Source organism: Cupressus sempervirens, chromosome 9 (assembly GCF_028749045.1).
Source record: "Cupressus sempervirens isolate cs-2001-9-10 chromosome 9, ASM2874904v1, whole genome shotgun sequence".
Classification (NCBI taxonomy): Eukaryota; Viridiplantae; Streptophyta; class Pinopsida; order Cupressales; family Cupressaceae; genus Cupressus; species Cupressus sempervirens.
Genome location: NC_143126.1, coordinates 448,071,574 through 448,095,948, shown reverse-complemented (window position 1 = coordinate 448,095,948; position 24,375 = coordinate 448,071,574). Strand labels below are relative to the sequence as shown.

The 24,375-nt window shown below is 33.4% G+C and overlaps 1 protein-coding gene across 3 annotated transcripts in view; it reads left to right on the top strand.

Moving 5' to 3' along the window:
* Positions 1 to 18,804: 18,804 nt before the first annotated feature.
* The window catches only part of LOC149539232 (long chain base biosynthesis protein 1-like), a 279,274-nt gene continuing 273,703 nt past the window's right edge, over positions 18,805 to 24,375 (top strand). The window contains exon 1 of one of the 3 annotated variants that reach the window (XM_089799165.1): positions 18,805 to 19,008. The gene's annotated coding sequence lies outside the window, so the exon portion shown is untranslated. Of the gene's footprint in view, positions 19,162 to 24,375 lie in introns of all 3 variants that reach the window. The other 2 variants (XM_089799164.1, XM_089799166.1) reach the window with 2 other exon arrangements.

Genomic DNA, 24,375 nt, shown 5'->3' with positions numbered 1-24,375 from the left:
GGTGACAAATGAAATAAATTTTCTCTATAGATCCTTAAAAAATATTTCATAAATACATTAGGTCACATAGCACATAAAGTTGATTTAACCATGACAAAACATGCTCAATCTTACGATGATCACCCATATCATCACTTTAACATCTACAATCATAGATACTAAATTAATCAAGTTTGATATGCCTCATATTAATCTCACATAGGTCAATACTTCAAAATTGGGGTTTGATAAATTTCTTATGAAGTGCTCCCCATGAGGCTAAGATAGCTAGTTAGGTTGACAAGGAGGGTTCAATGGTTGACACTAATTCTCCTTTATTTTCCACAATATTCAACTCCTTTTCTTTTCATACTCTTATCATTTCCACTATTATCATTATTACTTTACTTCAAAAATGTTGTGTTTATATTCTCATTACTAATTTGGTTTACATTGTTACTTCTTCTTCCATTGAAGTTACTTCTTCTAACATTAGATGTTCTCATATTGTCCACAAACCCATTAAATCTGTAATCTCTAGCTATATGTCCCAAACATCACATTTATAACATGCGATAACATAATTTCCATACCTTGGTCCATTCTGATTCATTTGCAATTTGCAAACTCTAGCAATGTGTCCAAAAATATTTCACTTATAAAATGTGACACCATTGGATATAACATTATTATTTCCCAAAGGTCTTCTCATGTCAACATTTGATCTTTTAATTCCTCTTCCACTAGATCACTAATTAGATATAGCTTTGTATTAATGTGATTCATGTCCATAAAGCTAATAATTGAAACAACAACTAGTAAAAGGTTTAGCATCAGTGTACCTCTACAAAATTTCTTCATGTGTCCATATTTATTGCATGCAAAACATCTTACCTTGAAATACTTCTTATGTTCTTTAGGTTATTCATTCAAATATGTTGTTTGATTAGGATCTTGCATAGTTTTTTCTTTTGATTATTTATAACATTCATTATCATGATAGGCAATACCTATCGCATCTCCTTTAGGCTTTTTCTACATCAATTTCTCATCAAGTTTTTCTCTACTTGAATATAACTTCTGTAGCTATAACTTTGTTTCCATGAGTTCACTCTTGACAATGTTAATATACTTTTCAAGTTCTTGATGTCTAGCTTTTGAATCTTCAAGTTAATATTTTACCTTACCAAGTTAAGTATTCAAACCTTTGCATTCATTCAAATTTCTTTTTATATCTACTTCAAGTTTCTCTATTTATGCTTTTCCTTTTTCAATTTCCTTAGCCATCAGAAGTGATGCAACTTCAAATTCATGCTTAATTGTCTAATTCTCGTTTTTAAGTTTAGTGATGAAATATGACTCACTATTTGATTTAGTTTCCTTGATCTATTCAACTAATTCCTTTCTCTTTACCCTTGAGATATCAATCTAATCTTTGAGTTTCTTAATGTAATATTGTGCATCCTTAAGCTTGAACTTTAATCTATATTTTTCTTCATTAGCTCTATCTAGATCTTCAAGTGTCACCTCAAATTTGTTTTAGATATTATTTGGATATATTAGGACTCTCCTTAAGCTATAAAATTTCTTGTGAGGAACTAGGCTCTGATACCAATTGTTATAAATAGGTAATACGGGTAGGCAGTGAATTATTATTTAAGCACCTTTACACCAATTTATTATCTCAAAACTTAACCATAAGTATCCACAAAGAGCTATACTAAAAATTAAAGTACCTAACAACAAGGAACTCATAACACTATGATCTATTCTTTAGGAAACCCTAGAAAGGGAAAACCCAAGTGGCAATGGTACCCATGACTATGTACTAATATGAAAATATTATGTTAGGAGTTTTGACCCTATTAGAAGTCATTACATACACCCAAAACATTTTTCCTTACAGAGGACTTGCCAATGTTAGAGGTCTCAACCCTATTAGGAGTTGTATTACAAAATGAGCTCATTGTTCAATAAGGACCATCTTTCCAATACACAAGAGATGATAATTATAATACCAAAATGATCAATTTGACATCATAATGTCTGATTAGTCCTTAGTATATCTCACATTTGATTTAACCAAAAATCAAATATCACACTTGACCATCAATACACCATCATCAATACATCATATATAAAGCTTGCATATCATATCCCATACTCATATACAAAAATTGACCTTGCTTTATACCTTTTTCAAATTAACTCCTCAGTTAGCTATTTTTCAAAATGCATGGCACAATAATCAAAACAAATTATTAAGATTTGCTATCAAAGGGTTAAGATCTAGGATGTCATCCCTACAATTCCAAGCAATTGAATTGGTAAAATGATTCAATTCTTTAGGCCAATTTTCCTGATTACCAAACTTATTCTTAATAATGTGATCTTAACCAGTCAACACACTTTCCAGTCAAAACATGTGAGAATTGCTATCTGATCATAAGAAAATATATTTGTAGCATATAAAAACCTTATATTATCATTATACAAAATTTTGGTCATTACTATTTATTCTACTATACTGTTTGACAAAATCATTTTAATTATTCATTGTTTCCTATGTAGTACTTAGACAAATTCCATACCAAAACTTTATCAAAATTGAATCTTAAGTTAGATGATCATTCCTATTGTCTTAGTTTCCATTAGTGACAACATCTAAATCTTCATACTTGATCACTTGCCAACAATACCTATGTCCCTCAATTTGTTCAGGCATATGATCTTTTTTTTTTGACAAATTAACCTTTTCTTCATTTTTTTGGGCCATTTTTTTTTACTAGTCACTCTTGTCTTGTAATCCAATCTCTATGATATGATTTTCTCAATTTTTCTTGAAACAATACTCATAATATTATTGTTCAAAGAGGGGAAAAATGTACACACTTCAAATTGGTAAACATCTATAACTCCCCTTTTAGTATGTCTTTTATATTGCATGTTTGGTCTTTGCCATTTGTCAATATTATGTCATTCATCCACTAATTAAATATCATCAATTATTTAAATAATTGTTCTTCTTTATCATGTATCATTGATTTTTTCTTCAATCACTAGTATGATTAAATGGTCTGTAAAGGGGAAGTTATGGGTTCAAATTCCATGGTTATCATTTTGATCAAATCATAGTGCATGGTTAGAGCTAGGCCTATTTGATAACACGTGCTAAAATGTTATTGGACCACCTCAACCACTAAAATGGTTGGGTTTCATCAACATTATGCCAATTGTACTTGCTGATTGTGTTGCCATGTCAAGTTGATGTCATCAATCAAGTCAAAATTTTGACTAACATTTGACCACCCGTAACCTTCACATACAAGCTCCATTTTTAAAACTAAATATAGTTTCAAAATTAGTGTGATGAGCACTACAACTTAACATTATTATTTTATATTTGAGATGATCAATTTCCCACTTTCTTGAATATCAAGTGTGTCGATTTGACCAAACCTTTGACCACACATAAATTTTGCATATGAGATCCTTTTGATCCTATTCAAGTTGCATTAGGATTTTGTCAGTGAAATCTTTCCAATAATGCTAATTTGGATGATTTATGAGATTGTGAAATTTTTAGTTCTTTTAGATCCACCTAAATCATTGTATATATAAGGTATTTGTGTTGACGAATTTGCTTGGTGACTTTGCACATACCTCAACCCCTAACATACATATGTCTCAAGATGGATTGAATCATTCCTTATATACAATGTGTTTTTTTTATATGAAAAAAATCACACAATCACTTTGACTTCGTATAGTTGTAATGCAATGCATCCATTTGTTTTTTTTATCGGAAAGAGGTCGAAGCCAAGATTAATTATTATTATATCTTGTGGTTAACTATTGTTATTATTTATTAACGTTGAGTAGATTTGAATACAAGATCTCTTCGATAAGAGGCTCATAATTGTCATGTCCCCTATTCAAATAATTAAAAAAAATAAACTTTGTTAAGGCAGGCAGGCTCCAAAAAGGTGAAATTTTGGAAAAAGGGGCTAATCTTTGGAAACCAATGGACTAATAAATAAAAATTACTATTAAATTATATTTTATTAACCCCTCTTGGACGTGAGTTAGGGTTATGCCCTCTTTAAAAGGGGTTTGGAGGCATTTTGGGCTCATTCTACATCTTGATTCTTGCTAATTTTCTTGTTGTTCTTCAGAGGCTGCCAAACCTGTGGAGAAGGAGACCCAAGAACAGGAGTTTGCAGGTTTCCAGGAAGGCTAAGGATGGAAGTTTGAAGCCATTCCATGTGCATGCTCATACAGAGTTTGCCTTTGTGCTGAATAGTGCCGATTTGGGTGTTTTCGGGGTTGTTTTTGGTTTGAGTTTGGGTTTTCAGTTGAGTGTTTCATATCAGTTTGGTTTGCTGCTGTATTTCAGACTTTATGATGTTAAAATAGAGCTGAATATATGTATTGGGTCATGATTAAACTTCTGAGATAGTTTATGAGTGTTTTGTGGTATTTTCGGGCATTTTTGTGTTAATTTCGGGAGCCCGATTGGGCATAGTTTTGCCCTACATTTGTGAGTTTTTGTGTAAAGGCTATAAAAATTTGGAAATGTCATTTTTTAGGCTGTTATGCTGCTGAAATTTCTGTAAAAATGTCCATTTTCAGATTTATTAATAATTTGTGAAGTTGTGAAGTTTTTGGCACTAATTTGGACATACCCGATTTGGGTTTTATTGGGAAATTGGCAGATTTTTGTAATATTGGTTGTTTGATTTTAAAGTTCTGATTTGAGGCTGGAAATATCATAAAAATTAGTAAAGGGACATTTCAGTGGTATCAGAGCCGTGATCTTGCCAGCCTGAGGGTTTGTAGAAGTTGCATGTCAGTTTTAACAACTACCCAGATCTTGCATGTCATATTTTATGATTGCATGCAACTAAGTGAAAGAGAAAAAAGATATTTGCAGCGAGAAAAGAATAAAGAAATTTTGATCAAACCCCCAGTTGAAAGCAAAAGTACAAAATCCAAGGAAGAAAAAAGTATGGCTGATCCAGATGAGATGGCAAAGAAATTCTTCCAAGACATCCAAAATACTCAGAAGCAAACAGTGGATGGTTTGACAGAAACTAGAGAGGCTTTGCAAATATTGACAGAAAAATTACAAGGAATTGCATCTATTAATGAGAAAGGGAGCACTTCAGAGGAGCCAAGAAATGGGAGATCCACACCATCTAAATCAACCAAATCTATTTTCTTGCCTGCAGATGAGCCACCAGTACCAAATCTAGCCATTAATCTAGTGGAAGAGGTTACAGGTAATTTGATTACATTAAGAGCTACTTACAATGGCTTAGATGATGACTTTCGTAGTTCAGTTCCTTTTAGAGAATATGTGGATATGATGAACGCTTTGATGCCCAAGAAAGAGAACAGGAGGGAGCATGACACAAGTGGAAGAGAACTCAAAAATAAAATAAGCAAGTTTATAGCACCTACTTTTGATGGAACAAATAAAATTTCAGCTAGAGCATGGCTACAAAAATTACAAACTTTCTTCACACTTAACCCCATGAAAGAGAGTGATGCTATTCAATTTGCAAGTCTACACTTGGAAGATGCAGCCTATGATTGGTGGTATCATGGAATGACTACTCAAGGTCACAATCAGGTAACTACATTTGAAGATTTCAGTCAAAGGGTGATAGATAGATTTGACCTCAAGGATGATGAAGAGTACTTTAAAAAATTGTCAAAGTTGAAGCAAACCAAATCAGTTAATGAGTATATAGAAGAATTTCAAAAAGTGGCTGTTATGGTACCTGATATGAGTGAAAAGAGGATCATTTATCTTTTTCTTGATGGTTTAGAAGATTCTATTAAGGGTTTGGTTAAGGCTTTCTCACCCTCAACCTTACAGGAAGCTATCAAAAGAAGCTTGCAACTTGAAACTTGCGTGCCTATGAAATCAATCACTAATCAAAAAACCCCAAATCTTTGGCAACATAAGGGAAATTTTCAGAAAAAGACTTTCCCAACACTACCACCAAAAGATGTGACAAATGTGGCAAAAAAGAAGGTAGATGAAGAGACTAGGAGTGAATTACGAAGGAAAAAGCTTTGTTTTACTTGTAGAGAACCATGGGTTCCAAGACACAGATGTTTGGGGAAAGGTCAAGTGCACTATATTGAAGTTGTTTCAGAATCTGATTTAGATGAGCATGAGGAATTTCATGATACTAAGGAGGAGGTAGAAGAAGAGAAAGTAAAAGAAATCAGCAAGGATGGCACTTTAGCAGCATTATCAGGAGTCCCAAGATACCATCCCTTCCGAATTCGAGGGGTACTAGCAGGGCAAAGGTTGACTGTTCTTCTTGATAGTGGGGCAACTCACAATTTTATTGATGAGGGATTTGTCATGAAAAGAGGGCTTAAAGTAGAAGATTTTGAGGGATTCAATGTTACTAAAGCTGATGGATTCACTATGCCTTGCACACGGGTGGTGAAACAACTCAAGATGACCTTAGGAGATTATGAGTTATGTGATGACTTCTATGTGGTTGGTATTGGGGAGACAGATCTTGTATTGGGTGTTCAATGGTTGCACTCTATCAGAGGCTATTACATGAACCATCAAACTATGGAGTTTAAATTTCATTCCAATGGGAAAGAAGTCATATTGAGAGGGTTATCGAATGGAGCACCTAAGGTGGTCTCTGCAAAGAGGATGGAGAGGACTTTTCGAAGAGGACAAGTAACATGGGCAGCAGGAGTCATAATCCAACCAACAAGCTCTCCAAAGAATCAAGGTAATTTCCATTTTGAAATTCAAAATATTCTTGATAAACATAGTATAGTTTTCAATGATTTGCCTCCAGGATTACCACCAGATAGAGGTTTTGAGCATGTTATAGAGTTAGAACAGGGTGCCAAACTAGTTATAACAACCCCATACCACCATCCAAGAGGTTATAAGGAAGAAATTGAAAAAACTATTAAAGAACTCCTGGACATGGGATTCATAAGGCCTAGCTCTAATCCATTTGCATCATCTGTGGTACTTGTCAAGAAAAAGGATGGTACAATGAGAATGTGTATAGACTACAGGGCTCTAAACAAGAAGACCATAAAAAATAGGTATCCCATACCACACATAGATGAACTCATTGATGAGTTACATGGTGCTGTATACTTCTCAAAAATTGACTTAAGATCAGGCTACCATCAAATCCGAATGAGGAGTGAAGATGTGGAAAAGACTGCTTTCAGATGTCACTATGGGCACTTTGAATTTCTTGTTATGCCATTTGGACTCACTAATGCACCTGCAACATTCCAATCTTGTATGAATAAGGTATTCAGTTAGCATCTTCGAAAATTTGTTTTGGTATTTTTTGATGATATCTTGATATACAGTAAAACATGGGAAGAGCATCTAAAGCACATAGACACTGTTTTGGGAATCTTGGAGCAGCAATCCTTCTATGCTAAGCTATCTAAATGTGAGTTTGGTTTGACAGAGATCCTATATTTGGGACATATTATAAGCTCTAAAGGAGTACAGGTTGATCAACAAAAAATCCAGGCAATTTTGGAGTGGCCTCCACCCACTAATCTTACACAATTGAGAGGTTTCTTCGGGTTGTGTAGCTACTATAGGAGATTTGCCAAGGGATTTTCTCAACTTGCTGCCCCCTTGACTGATTTGACAAAGAAAGGAGCTTTTGTTTGGACAGAAGAGGCACAAAAAACATTTGATAAGCTTAAGGAGGTAATGAGTTCATGCCCTGTGCTTGCAATTCTAGATTTCTCTTTACCTTTTGTTGTTGAATGTGATGCTTCTGGAGAAGGTATAGGGGCTGTCCTAACTCAAAGGGTACATCCAATAGCATTTGAGAGTCAAAAATTAAATCAAAAAGAGAAAGGGTACTCCATCTATGATAAGGAAATGTTGGCGATCATGCATGCACTTCATAAGTTTAGACAATATTTGGTATGTGGGAGATTCATTGTAAAGACAGACCATAATAGCCTCAGGTTCTTCTTGAACCAAAGGGATTTGAATGATCGTCAACAAAAATGGGTAAGCAAATTGCAAGCTTATGATTTTGATATTGAATACATGAAAGGAAAGAATAATGTGGTTGCTGATGCTCTCTCAAGAAAGCCCACTTTGTGTTCCTTATCATCTATCTCTGCTGATTGGAAAGTCTCCATAATTTTAGAGTATGCTAAAGATTCATTTGCCACCAAGATTTTGGATGAGTTAGTGGATGATAACAGGTACAAGGTTGTTGATGAATTGATTTATTACAAGAACAGGATCTTCTTAGTGCTAGGGTCAAAAACTAAGGAGAGGATATTGAGGGCCTTTCATGACACACCTTTGGCTGGTCACCAGGGATACTTCAAGACATACAGGCAAATTCGAGAGCGGTTTTCATGGAAGGGTATGAAGGAGGATGTCCTTAAACACATTAAGGAATGTATGGTATGCCAACAAAGCAAGAGTGAGCAAAATTTTCCTGCAGGGTTGTTGCAGCCACTTCCTATTCTCGAACAAAAATGGGAAAGTATTTCCATGGATTTCATCACTGGGTTGCCCAAGGTTCAAGGTAAGGATTGCATATATGTGGTGGTAGATAGACTAACTAAGTATGCACATTTCTTTCCTATCACATCTGATTTCAAGGCATCACAAGTGGCCGAATTGTTCTTCAAGGAAATTTTTAGATTACATGGTTTGCCTAGAAACATTGTTAGTGACCGGGACAGTAGATTCCTCAGCTCTTTTTGGAAGGAGCTCTTTCATTTGGCAGGAACTGAACTCACTCCCAGTACTAGCTATCACCCTCAAACAGATGGACAAACAGAGATAGTTAATAAATGGATAGAAGGATATTTGAGGAACTATGTTTCAAATCAACAACATGCTTGGGTGAAATGGTTACACCTAGGTGAGTATTGTTACAATACATCTCATCACATGTCTATTGGTATGCTTCCTTTTCATGCTCTTTATGGTTATGATGCCCTTTCCTTTGTTGATCTAATACTTTCCGATAACAGAATACCCGCAGCAAGTGATTTCATCAAGCAAAGCCAAGACATAATAAGGTCCCTCAAGGATAATCTACAACATGCACAAAACCAACAAAAGATATATGCTAACACGAAAAGGATTGAAAGATCTTTTGAGGTGGGAGATTTGGTATTTTTTAGGTTGCAGCCATATAAGCAAAGCACCTTGAAGAGAAGTGGGGCACAGAAACTCAAGCCAAGGTTCTATGGGCCTTATAAAATCATCAAGAAGGTAAGAGAGGTAGCTTATGAATTGGAGCTCCCACCAAACAACAAAATACATAATATTTTTCATGTATCTTGCTTAAAGAAGGTTCTAGGCCAAAAAACCATAGTATCTACAGAATTACCACCTCTTGATGATGAAGGGAAATTAGTTTTGATACCAGAAGAGATTTTGGATACAAGAGAGAAAAGGTTGAGAAATAGGAGCATCATAGAGCATTTGGTCAAATGGAAAGGATTACCACTAGAGGATGCAACTTGGGAAGGAGCACATATTCTTGAGAATTCCAACCTTCATTGTTTGAGGACAAGAAATATTTGGGAGGGGAGGACTTGTCATGTCCCCTATTCAAATAATTAAAAATAAATAAACTTTGTTAAGGCAGGCAGGCTCCAAAAAGGTGAAATTTTGAAAAAAGGGGCTAATCTTTGGAAACCAATGGACTAATAAATAAAAATTATTATTAAATTCTATTTTATTAACCCCTCTTGGACGTGAGTTAGGGTTATGCCCCCTTTAAAAGGGGTTTGGAGGCATTTTGGGCTCATTCTACATCTTGATTCTTGCTAATTTTCTTGTTGTTCTTCAGAGGCTGCCAAACCTGTGGAGAAGGAGACCCAAGAACGGGAGTTTGCAGGTTTCCAGGAAGGCTAAGGATGGGAGTTTGAATCCATTCCATGTGCATGCTCATACAGAGTTTGCCTTTGTGCTGAATAGTGCCGATTTGGGTGTTTTCGGGGTTGTTTTTGGTTTGAGTTTGAGTTTTCAGTTGAGTGTTTCATATCAGTTTGGTTTGCTGCTGTATTTCAGACTTTATGATGTTAAAATAGAGCTGAATATATGTATTGGGTCGTGATTAAACTTTTGAGATAGTTTATGAGTGTTTTGTGGTGTTTCCGAGCATTTTTGTGTTAATTTCGGGAGCCCGATTGGGCATAGTTTTGCCCTACATTTGTGAGATGTTGTGTAAAGGCTATAAAAATTTGGAAATGTCATTTTGTAGGCTGTTATGCTGCTGAAATTTCTGTAAAAATGTCCATTTTCAGATTTATTAATAATTTGTGAAGTTGTGAAGTTTTTGGCACTACTTTGGACATACCCGATTTGGGTTTTATTGGGAAATTGGCAGATCTTTGTAATATTGGTTGTTTGATTTTAAAGTTCTGATTTGAGGCTGGAAATATCATAAAAAATTAGTAAAGGGACATTTCAATAATTTACTTGTGTGTTGCAGGCTCTTGCGTACAATTCATCCATTTGTTAAAACAAATGAATCTCTACATATACAAAATTGAACTTATGAATTGCAAGATCTCATTGGTACTAACTGTTCTTTATCTCATTTCTTTTTTTGTTGGACTTTTCTGTTGGTAGTCCTTGTAGCCATTTTAAAAAATTAGTACTTATATCTCAAAAAATTTCCCAATTCTTTTAGGGGGAATCATACCTCCATCCCTCAATGTGTTAGGGCATATGGTGTTACTAAATTTTTGCACATGTGTAAAAATTTAAGCATGTATGCAATGAAAGTATAAAAGTGTTTTTCATTTCATTTAAACAATAGAAATGTCCTTGTATTTATTTATTTTCAAATATACATTGACATTTTCAAATAATGAAATGAAGTGATATGCTAAAAAGAAATGATCTCACACAAGCCATGAGTATAACTCACTATACTACATTTCTTTCATAAGGAAATACATGAACAGATACGTATGAATGAAAGAAATAAAGAGTAGAGATAACCAGTCATTGCCTATTTCTTTGACTGGTTATGAACTCTTTCCCTAGCGCACTCGTCCAGCTCCGAGTTCCACGCTCTCCAAGAGCTGCAAAAAAGAAGAAAAACTGATGTTAGATCCCGAAGGATCCAAGCAATGACTGTCTATCTCTACAGCTATACATGCTCTATCTACTGATGCACTTCATCATGAAAAAATGCAAACTGAAAGAAATGAGACAAAAGTCATTTGTGGGAGTCACGAGCCCGTGCTCGAACCCTACATGATATTTATGCTACAGGAAAATGTTTTTTTAAAAGGTGAATGCATTTCTTAAAGATGAATAGCTGTAGTGACTTGTTATAATGTAATGTAATGTAATCTTTATTATGGAGTCACAGGGAAATGCATTTTAAAGATCTCCAATACAACATGAAAATAGAAAAATAATGTGCAAAGAAGGAAGCATTAGCAATGAAACCCTCCATATAAATGCAACTCTTAAGGAATTTGTGGAAAAGAGATTCGACCATAACATGGTAAAAGAAGGTAGAAAGAAAATGTGCATATATTAACTTCATTGTTACTTTAAAAGAGATTCCAGTAGATTTGAAGTTAAAGAAAATAAAGGTGCTGATCTTAGTGAAACAAATAACAGAATAGGAGTACGTCTTGAATAAGAGTGCATCTTGAAAATGTGCAACATATTCTTGAAAAGAAACAAGGACTCGTAAGAGAAAATGCTTCCAATACAAATACATACTCTATCATTTGGCCATAATCATGATATTAATTATGCTGTAACTTGTGGCAATGAATAAGAGTTCTTATGAAAATCAGTGAATAATAGTTGAATACCTTAGAGATGAATAGATGGCTGTAGATTTATACAAAGTTTCACTTGAGGAAAATAAAGATTCATAACCATTTAAAGCAACTGATCATTCACTTTTGAAAAGAAAAGAACCAGATTATAACTATGAACAAGGCTACAGCTAAAAGGAAGGCTTTATTAAGAGAAATTCACAGTGGTGAGCATTGTTCTATAAGGAATAACTAAAAAAAATGGCTGCTATCCAAAAGGTATGGTCGCATTTACTTTGAGGAAATTATCCTAGCAAAATTCAGGGGAATAGAATGATCCTACTCTAGAAGAATGTAAGAAGAGTCCTAAGCAGGCTACAGAGGATGATAAATCTGCAGAGGCAACAATAGACATTAATCCTGGGGGGGAAACAAATGCAAAAAATAAGGAGAACATGGAGAAAATTACTCATGAAGATTTGAGGCAAATAAAAAAATAAAATGGAATTGTGGAGTATGTTGATTATTCTATGGGAGAAATTTTTGGGTATGTCCATTTTGAACAGCTTGAAGCATCTCAGAAAGCACGAGTAGCAGCTGTACTTTGTCATGTCCCCTTTTCAAATAATAAAAAAATAATAATCTTTGCTAAGGCAGGCAGGCCCAAGAAAGTGAAGTTTCGGAAAAAGGGGATTAATATTTGGAAACCGTTGGACTAATAAATGAAAATTATTATTAAAATATGTTTCATTAACCTCTCTTGGATGTGAGTTACAGTTATGCCCTCTTTTAAGAGGTTTGGAGGCATTTTGGGCTGATTCTAGAACTCGATTTTTGCTCATTCTTTGTTATTCTTTAGAGGCTGCCAAACCTGTGGAGAAGGAGACCCAAGAACGGGAGTTTGCAAGTTTCCAAGAAGGCTAAGGATGAGATTTTGAAGCCATTCCATGTGCATGCTCATACAGAGTTTGCCTTTGTGCTGAACAGTGCAGATTTGTGGGTTTTCGGGTGTGTTTTTTGTATGAGTTTGGTGTTTCCAGTTGAGTATTTCATATCAGTTTGGGTTGCTGCTATATTTCAGACTTTAAGGTGTTAAAATAGAGCTGAATATATGTATTGGGATGTGATTAAACTTATGAGATAGATTATTAGTGTTTTTGTGGTGTTTTCGGGCATTTTTGTGTTAATTTCGGGAGCCCGATGAGCATAGTTTTTGTCCTACATTTGAGAACTGTTGTGTAAAGGATATATGGATCTGAAAATTTCATTTTGTAGGCTGTTATGCTGCTGAAATTTCTGTAAAAATTTTCACTTTCAGATTTATTAATAATAGGTGAAGCTGTGAAGCTTTTGGCACAATTTCTGGCATACCCGATTTGGGGTTTCTTGAGAAATTTGGTGGATCTTTGTGATATTAGTTGTTTGATCTTGAAAATCTGATTAGAGGTTGGAAATATCAAAAAAAAATTAGAAAAGGGACATTTCAGTGGTATCAGAGCCATGATCTTTCCAGCCTAAGGGTTTGTAGAAGTTTGCATGTCAGTTTTGACAACTACCCAGATCTTGCATTTCAGTTTTGAGAACTACCCAAATCTTGCATGTCATAATTTATGGTTGCATGTTGCTTCTAATCAGCTGAATGTCAAAATTTATGGTTGCATGCTACTTCTAATCATTTTCATATTAGTTCTTGGTGAATTTGGTGGTTGTAGAAGTTTGCATGTCAGTTTTGACAACTGCCCAGATCTTGCATGTCAGTTTTGACAACTGCCCAGATCTTGCATGTCAGTTTTGACAACTGCCCAGATCTTGCATGTCAGTTTTGACAACTACCCAGATCTTGCATGTCATAATTTATGATTTCATGTTGCTTCTAATCAGCTACATGTCAAAATTTATGGTTGCATGCTACTTCTAATCATTTGCATGTTAGTTCTTGGTGAATTTGGTGGTTGCATGTCAAAATCTATGGTTTCATGCTGCTTCTAATCATTTGCATGTTAGTTCTTGGTATTTGAAGAAGTTATATCCTATTGGGGTTACACTCTACTTTATCCAGAATGGACAGGTATAGTACAGAGTCTCAGAGGACACGATCTTGGACAATTGATATCCAGAGTCAAAACAGTAGAAAGGATGGTTATTTAGACATTCGAGATAAACTTATGAAAATAAGCCATGACATGTCTGAACAGTTGGTTGAGCACCACCGTATAATGAATGACATGTTGTCTGACCCAGCTAAGGTGGATAAAATGACCAAAAAATTTAAAATAAATAAAAAATTTATTTTTTGCCCAAAACTTGGCCAATTTTCTTAAGACCACTAACCTCTTCCAAAATCTTCCAATCCTTCTTTAATTTTGATTAAAGGCTAATTCCATCATTTCCTACCCCTAATCCCAACTCAAAATATTTAATTAAGATTAAATATTAATCCTAATGTTTATTAAAAAAGTTTTAATAAATATCTCCTCAACTCAAACCCTTGAAATAAATAAAACTTTATTTACTTTTAAAAAATCTAATTTATCCTCATCCTAAGAAGTTCTAGATTTTTCTACAAAGTCTTCATCCTCATCCTAGGAAGTTCTAGACTATTCTAGAAAGTCTTTATCCTCATCCAAAGTCTAGACTCTTCTAAAAGATGTCTTTAAACTTAATCCTAATCCCCTCCTACCCTTGTCACATTCCCTAAACATGGGTTAAGACTTACTAACCCAAGCCAAAGTTAACAAATATCTCCTCCTTCACCCACCCTCATTAAATGCCATCCACTTGCCTATCCCTAAGCTAATCCTATCACTTAAATACTAACATAATCATATCTTTAATTTTTAACATTGGTTAATATTAAAAGTATTAGAGTTTATAATATAAATATAAATATACATAACTAATTATAACTTTCAACATTAAGACTTTAAAATATATTTATTTAGATATTGTTGTAAGCTAATGTTATTAAAATTAGAATTATATTCAATCTCAATATTATTATTATTATAGGTCAAAGTGAAGCATAAATTTATTTATTTTAAATTTTTTAAAAAATTCTTCAAATTCAAGAAATTAGGTTACAATATAATTCTATTTATACAATTAATTTAACCTTAGTTATGTCTTCACTAATGTGCAATGTCTGAGTACAAAGGTTGTTACAATTAATAGTAAATAATTAACTTATATTATTAATCTATTTGTATTACATAATCTAATAGTAAATAATTTGCTTCTATTATTAGTCTTATTTTTCTATTTGTAGTACATAAACAATATTCATTTTTATGTTTAGTTAAGATTTTAGTTATATATTAGAAAAATAATGCATAACCTCATTTTAGTTTGTAACATATATTTAATTTTTTCCTAATATAAATATATAATATCATATAATATATATTTAATCTTATTTATATTTTGATTTATATTAGTACTTGTCGTAGGCATAGTACTATTGTAATAACCAGTGATTAAAATTTCTAGTATAATCAAAATTAATAAATTTTAAATAATATTATATAATTAATATTCTATATAGTAGAGATGCACATTTCTTACATTTATAAATCATCAAAATTAATTAAGAGCTATGTGATTGGTTAAAAATATTTGGGTTTTATACACGATCTTCGGCAAATCCGTCCAAATTTTAAGCTGACATTTATGCATATTGCTAATTGCATAATGTTAATTAAATTTTTTATCATGTACCTATATTTCTAACCATTTCCAATTCAAACTTTACATTATTATTATATCAAATAATATTATTGAATTAAATTCTACTTTTACATTTTAAAATTTAATATCTGGTACAAATTCAATATATATAATGAAATAATATATTAGTATATTATCATTATAATTAATATTTATTTAAATAATTATCATTAAAATTAACTAATAAATCTACATTTTAATTTTTTAATTATTAAAATATTATTATATTACAATTAAAAAATTATAACAAGTCAAATTAATATATTTAAAACTTATAATAAGTATATAATTAAATTATAATTAGTTTATATATAAAATCAAAACTAAAAGACAAGTACTTTAAGCCATTTATGACACTTGTTATAGTGTGCATTGATATTATCATTCTTTACAAAATATTATAATTTGAATTAAATGTATCGAATAATATTTTATTTAATTATAATAGTTTATTGAAAAAAATTAATTAAATTTTTTTATCAACAAAATTATATTTAAATTCTTTACTAAATTAGACAAGTACTAAGGAACTTTATAAATTAACAAAATTAAAACTAAAACTGTTTAGTACTAAGCCACTAAGTGACACTTATTATTATTGCCTTACATAAGACAAGGAACTAATATTTTTTGGTGGGGGTACTTAATTATTAGTTTTAACTAGAATAAATTGTCATATTCTATGGTTTAAACATAGATTATTTAAAAAATCTATTTTTATGATCTAAATTCTAAATTTTTATTGGTCCAGAAGAATTTTGCCAAGCACAATTTTTTTTTTAATTGTGAAAAAAGAAAAACAGAGACCGATAAGCTTGTATTAATTATATCAGTTATTATTGTCAAAACTACATCTAACACGTGTTGCATACAACCGTGCAACTCTCCCATGCATTCAAAGTCTTGTACAAAGTGTACAACACATGAGTCACTTCAGTTGTCATATTTAGGACGTGAGGCAAGTTTAAAAGAATATTACAAAGTAATTAATCTATGCATTTATGCACCCAAGTTTCTAAGTCTCTTCAACATGTTTCGTCTTTTTTCTCAAAATGTGCATATTGCTACTTACATTAGGAACTTTTCTCATGTGCTATCTATTAGAACATGTTTTTTTAATTTTTAAATTACATAAAAAAATTAAACATTGAGTTTTTGATTTTAAATAGCAGCAAAGACCATTGCACATAAATAGGAATCATGATATGATATGATATGATAGATTTTAATGACGTCCACGAGACTAAAGTAGTCTATGGGACCCATGCAATCACCCTCCCGAGTCAGGAGCGAAACTAGTCAGTTGTAAAGTTTTGGTTAACTTGTCTCTCCTTCTCTGAAGTTTGGTAATCAAATCCGCTGCTCTCTTCACTTGATCTTCCTCGAATAAATAGTTGAAGTCCTTGTTCTGTAGTATTTTTGTATAACCAGATCCGATGTCATTGTAGGCCAGACAATCTTTGACAAAGTGCTGCTCTGTCTCAACTATTCCCATATTACCAAATAAACATGTTCTGTCTGCCCACTCTTCCTTTGGAACTTGCCACCGACTAGTTTCACATTGCAACTGATGTGAACTAGTTCGAAGTTGTGCCATCAACAATTTTGCTTTCTAGTTAATAGGTGCTCTTATATAGGCCTTTTCATCATGACTAGAAGTGGGATTAAATTGTTTAATGTAATAAGATTTTTTTTGCCCTATGCGTCTTGTCCACAGAATATTGCGAAATTTTTCATTGACAAACTTTTTTATTTCTATAATGTTATCCGGGCAAGTTTGGATGTTGATATCCCATTTTCACATCCATTTGTCATTTTGCTTCATCCATGTGCTTTTCCGCCTCACAAGTTTTTCCTCTATGATCAACTTGGGCCAACGATGTGTTTCCAGCCCTTGGGTTTTCTTTAAGTAGCTTATCATCCAGACCAAAGCAACGACTTCTAATGGAAAGGAACCCACCTCTGCCAAAAGGATCTCATACGGAACTGTGGTCTTGACTTTAAGATTGCATGTGATGAAGTGTTTTTGAATTCTTTCTACTTATCGCCATTTCTGTTTGGACATACTACCTCCCCACACTTCACATCCGTATAAAATAACCAGAGTGACCAGCAAACCAAAAAGAGTTTTCATGGTCGTCCAATCCCATAATTTTGCATTCCTACACTTGTTTTGTAAAGAGTACAACGCCTTCCAGCCCCCTTGGATCCTTTTTGATCTACAAGTATCCCAATTGAGTTTGTTATGAAAATCGATGCCCAAGTATTTGTACTCTTCCACAATCTCAAGTGGTCTATTTTCATTACATTTAGGTTATTATTTTTTAACAATTTTATATATGTTTGAAAGTTGGTTTTGGATGTGGTATAAATTGTTTTTATAATAATAAAAAGTTATATTCAATATATTTTATAATACAAAACATAATATATAATTATTATCTTTTTCATAATTGTAAAGGAAATGAATATTTTAATGATAAGAATTAAAAAAATTTAAAGTTTATGTGAAGATTACTTAAATATGTAATCTTTTAATCAAAATATTCTTAAAAGTATTTTTTCTATTTATCAAATTTATTTTAATAGTTATATACCTTAAAAATAATAATTTTTGTAATATAAAATTATTGTTATAGAAAAAATATTAGTGAATAAAAAAGTCATACCATTATTTACATTTACATCTTATAATATGATTTTATACATTTAAAAAAAAAATCTAACAAAAATTCATAAGTATTGAACTTATATTTTTATGATAAAATTAATTTATTAAAAAATTCCTAAAGAAAAAGGTTTCACAAGTTGCTACAGCTTATTGATTCAAAATTTAAATACATATTTTATCTTTTAATTTTAAATTATTATTTTATTTTTAAAAAAAAAATTGTATAATAGAATGGGTCACATTAACCTAATGGTAAATTTAAATAGTACAACTAAGGAGCTTGACAACAAATATATATGTGAAATATTAATCTATAATACAAAGCCAAGGGTAAACATGTACATTATTAATCAATGAAAAATATTAATATAATTATCAATAATTCAAATGTTTTATTATTCTATAAAATTTTGTTTAAATTATTCATATATCAAAAATTAGAATTAAACCCTATATTATAAGTTTTTGTGTGTATTTACTGTGTAGTCAATCATTGTACAAATCTATCACTCATTTTTAACACAACACAGGGACTCTAGCGCTCTCAAATCTTATGATGTTATGAAATTAAGATTTGTGATTACACCATTTCATTTCATTTATTATTAACAGTATACTCTCGAAAGACAAACATTCCTTATGAAAGCGCGGGATAAATCCGTACCTACAATTCTGAACAGGAACATACATTCTAGACAAGAGGCTTTTCCAAAGTTTGAAATTATATTCAAATCCTTAAACTATCTGTTCAGTCAAGTCAAGCCGCCTGGGTTGTAATCAACCTATCAACCTTAAGAAGAATTCAGCAAAGCACAAAATCCATTCATACATTCAAGGTGTTTGACAAGTATTTTATTCTTATCGACTGCAATTCGTATCTAATAAATAAACCAGGCTCTTTCAGCTGTTATACAATTAGCTCTTCTTTAAATACATTTGCCCTGGAAACTCTCCATCCTACAGACCAAATTTTTGATCTCATCATCTAGGTATGACTGATCTAAGAGTTACTTTTAAAGCGAGTTTATAAATATAGATTAAAATTTCCGTTTTATTTGTCTAAATTGTTGTGTTAAAAAAGGAAGTTGTATTTCTGCCATTAAATTCCTTCCCCTTCCCCCCTGGGTGGCGTGCAGGCATCCGTTCGGTTCTCAATTCATGTGTTTTTGAAACTGAGGCCAGATTATGTGTTTTCCCATGGTTTAATTTTTTCTTTAAACCTTACCACTAGCAAGCGGTCTCTCTAATTTCAATTGCAATATTTTACCCAGCTGAGTCGAGGCTTTTTTTTAAAGTTGGAATTAGATAAGGACATGCGTTTTGCTTTTGCCTTTTTTTGGAACAAATGCATTATTTTAATGTTTGCTTAGTTGCACTTGCCATTGCGAGTATCGCAACTTCTCCTAACCTTGTCTTTTGTAGTGTGCCAGACCATGCTGTTTTTAATTTGATTTTATTATTTATTACATTTTCTGCAATTTAAATCTGTACTTTTACGGGACCCTTATGACTCTACCCTTGTGATTTCACTAATAATTGGCTTACCATCAAGAATGAATGAATGAATGAAAGATGTTTAATGACATCCACGAGGCCATAAGCCTAAGGGACCCACATAAAAACTCGTAGTCAGTCTGATGTGATTTCTCTAGCCTGTCTCTTTTGTTGTGAATTGACATAAGTAAAATGGCTCCCTTGAAGAGTCTTGGTCCTTCCAAAAGGTCTTTTATGTTGGTCACTTTTAACGTTTCTTTGTGTTGGTTGCGAATGTCTTCGTATGCTGTACAATCCTTCAGATAGTGCCACTCTGTTTCCACCACACCCTTGTTGCAAAATCTACAAATTCTGTCCTTCCACTCTTCTTTAGGGACCTTCCATCTACCAGTTTGACATCTCAAACGGTAGGAACCAGATCTCAATTGAGCGATTAGAATTTTTGCCTTTCCTTTGGTCTTGGCTCCTAAATATTCTTTGTCGTCATGTTCGTATGTGGGATTAAATTCTTTGACATAATAGACTTTTTCTACCTAGCTGGTTTGCCCACATAACAGATCTGATTTTCTTGCCACCCATTTTTTTTTATTTCAGAATTGTTTTCGGTACATTCTAGGTAGTTAATGTTCCACTTATTGAACCATTTATCGTTTTGTTTCTTCCATGTCTTCTTCTAACAAGCCAGTTCTCCGTCAACCACCTTACTAGGCCAGCGATGTGCATCCATTTTACTCACCTTTTTTAGATAGCTCAGCAATCTAACAATTGCCGAGGCCTCCACTAGGAATATGCTCGCCTTCGCTAAAATAATTTCGTATGAGACTGTGGATTTGATTTTGAGATTAGCTGTGATGAAGTGTTTCTAAATTCTTTCAATTTGTCGCCATTTATAGTTTGATACGCTGCTCCCCCATACCTCGCTGCCATATAAAATAACTAGTATCACCAGCAACCCAAAGAGGGTTTTCGTAGTCTTCCAATGCCATAACTCTGCTGTCTTGCACTTGTTTTGAAGAAGATAAGATGCCTTCCATTCCCCCTGTATCCTTTTTGATCTGCATGTTTCCCAACTGAGCCGGTAATGAAAATTTATCCCCAAATACTTGTATTCTTCTACAATTTCTAGCGCTTTGTCATTAAATATGAAAGTATATTGTTGTTTTCTCTTTTTCAAAGAAAAGACCATGATTTTGGTCTTAGAAGTGTTGACCTCCATCCCTACTTCTGTGCAAAAGGTTTCTAAGTTCTTCAAATGTTCTCTCAGCCCCTGTGCTGTTTTAGCAATTAGAATGAGCTCATTGACATACAAAAGCAATCTGATCACATATTCAACCAGCTGAATTCCCTCTCCATTGGCTTTGTTTAGCCATTCCTCTAACTTGTCAATATAGAGGCCAAACAAGGTAGGCAATAACGGGCATCCTTGTTTGACCACTATGTCACTGCCAAAGCATTCTGACATGCCCACTGTGGTTCTGATTTTTGCTTTAACTTGTTTGTAAAGTTTATAAATGACAACTCTATACTCTGTTGGAACCTCTAATTCTTCCATACTATTCCATAACTTATCCCTAGGGATGGTGTTGAAAGCTTTCTTAAAGTCAACAAAGTAGCAAAAAGCCTCGTCCCCTTGTTTATCCCACGTTTTATCTATGAGGAACCTTAGGGTAATGCAGTGATCAATGGTGGAATGTTTTGGTCCGAAACCGGCCTGTCCCATAGCTCTTTTCCCTTCTTTTTCTGCCTATCCGCTGATTCTCTGCTCCATCATACTCCCATAGAGTTTTCTTAATAGGGGTTTCACCATGATGATGCGGTAGTTAGAAGGTTTTTTGACATCCCCACTCTTACGGAGAGGAATAACTACATTAGTGGTCCACTCCGTGGGAATGCATCCTTGCGTGACCATATTAAAAATGTTCTTGATGTGTGGAGTCAACAAATTTGTCTCCCACTTTATAAATTCAGCATGTAGCCCATCTATATCCTGAGCTTTTCCACTCACCAATCTCCTTATCCCTATAGTAATGTCTTCATTAGAAAATAGATCATCCGAGTTGTTGGTTGTGGGGAGTGAAGCTTCATCCTCTGGTCTCTCATAAAGAGTCTTTGCATACTCTAACTGTAGGGTGGATATTTTTCAACGGACAATTTTGGATAAAAATTCAGTCGCAAAATAGGATGACCAGCCACAGTGTGTGAGACAGAGTCTCTCTTAAAAGAAAGGCTGCTCCTTCTCACCATTCCTTGGATCAACTCAAGGTAAGCAAGAAGTCTAGAGATTTTGTAAAAAAGGGTGTTATGAATATCTTTTCAACTTTCAAGAAAGAATCCACTTACTCGTGGAATGAGTAATGGGCAGGCTGAATCTCTAACTACACTTCTATCAAGAGATGGAAACAGTAATACCGATAAACCTTTACTAACTGAAATGCTAGCTAAAAATGTACCAGTTTGGCTTTAATTCTAGTTGTACTTCTATATGGAAAAAACTTTACAATTAGGGCATAAAGACTCCTAAAAGTAAGAATACTTAACTATTTTGCGAATTAAGAAGAAAATATAAGCTACAGACAGAGTTTCTAGCTATACACTTTCACAATTGCTCCTGGTCAAAGCTTTAACTTCAATTTTTTCTAAACTCTTTTCTATTCAATTCACATGATACAATTACCAATAACACAAGATAATATGAATCGAATATAACTTGGATGAATTATATACAAAGCTTACAACTCACACAAATAACAATCTCACTTAATCAAAGTTAAGTATCAAATACTCCTTTGTATTCACTCTCTCAAAATAGTGCTTACACAAAGTTCTGCTAGCACAATTTTCTCTAGAGCTCTCTTGCATAAAAGATAATGATGATTTTACAATGAGGGGGCACTCCTTTATATAGGCAAAGAAGTTGAGAAAAAGGTGGAAGAAAAAGTGGGAGCAACTCAACCGACTTTGACCTAGTCTAATTACAGTAGAAAATAAAGGGTTACATGCAACTGCACATGCAAATCGCATTACATCCTTTTACATACATGTGACTCGCATTACATGTAATTACACTTTTTCATTTAATGCATTCTAAACAACTACTAACATGAAACAAAACAACAATTTTAGAGATTGTTTCTCAGTGCCTTGAATTTGACAATAATGTCACGCACTATGGGAAGATCAACAATTTCCATAGTTTTTGATATGACTTCAACTCTCACTGCATTTTCATATGCTGATTGCACAACTTTGGAATTTGCTGCTGTAGTATTTAACAAGTGTTTTGTTAAGGATTTATACAAAACAAACTTGTTCATTGTTTGCGAATCAAAATATTCAGAATCTACATCAGCATCGGTCCTGATTGTATATTCTGAATTCACTCTCTCTGCTGCCAAAAGATTACCAAAATCATCAGTAACATGGCATCCCATCTGTTCCAAATCACAAGTAACACTTCTTTCAACTGCTTGACAATCTCCAAAGGCCACCTGCAACTTTGTGATCAGCTTCCTCAGTGTCTCCTTGTAACCAATGAGTCCTTGAAACCTAAAGAACATTTCACATGATGGAAGAATGTCACATGAGACCATAGCATCCAGACCAAATTTTATCATTTCGTCCCAATCATCAAGGATTTCTTTCAGGTTATCTGCTTCTTGAGTCAAAGAAGAAATTAAGTTTCATTCCATTTCGTTCATCTCTTTGACACGCCTAAGAACTACAAATGTCTCTATGATGGCTCAAACTCCTTCAGAAATAATTTCCTGTATCCAAGACTTGACATCTTCAATTAACCTTTTCTCTTTAGACGTTTGAGACATAACAACAACACTCTGAGAAGATTGTTTCTGGATAACCTCATTCAAACGAGAGATCTCCTGTTTTAACTGATTATTCTTTTCCCAAAGCTCATGATTGCTTTTTGGTACATTTGTCAATGCATCTTGAGCATCTTGCAAACAACCCAAACGTGATTTCTTTCTAACTTCAACCTTAGTAAACTTGTAGTCAGAACGAGTAAGTTCCTCAATAGGTTTATCTACCAAAGGCTCAGCAATCTCAACAAATTTAGATTTATCAAGGGCTCAGCAATCTCAACAAATTTGGATTTATCAGAATCAACCAAAATTCTGGAAACAATCTTATCTTTCAAAGACTTGGATCTAGTTTTTTTCACAGGAAGATTGTTAGGAGGAACAATCACTTTCCTTCTCTTTGTTGTTATTTTACTCAACCATCTAGGCAAGCTGAAACTTTCTTCTGCAGAAGTAGGCACAATGAGACCATTGGTATCGATCATGATTGTATATCTGTAGTGACTAAGTAGGATTCAGTTTTTAATGTTGAAGGCATAGGACAATGTTGAGAAGACTTCGTCATGAAAAGTTCAAATCCTATCAAAGATGTATCAAGTTGGGAAACTTGACCACTGGTAAGATTTGGGAAATCTTCAAACACATATGCTAAGTGATAATATTTTTTATGTGCAGGGATACAAGGAGTAGCAAAAGAAATAGGAAGAGCCATGATATTAATCTCCGAGACTGGAATGGAAGGAGTGAAGATAGTGGAAAATGAATCCACATCATCATCAACCTCATGCAAAAAGGGTTCTTCATGTATAGAAGAGGTACAGGCTTGTGCAGGCTTTGAAGGAGATATGATCATGATTTTCCCTTCTTCATCTGAATCTCCTTTATTAGATTCTG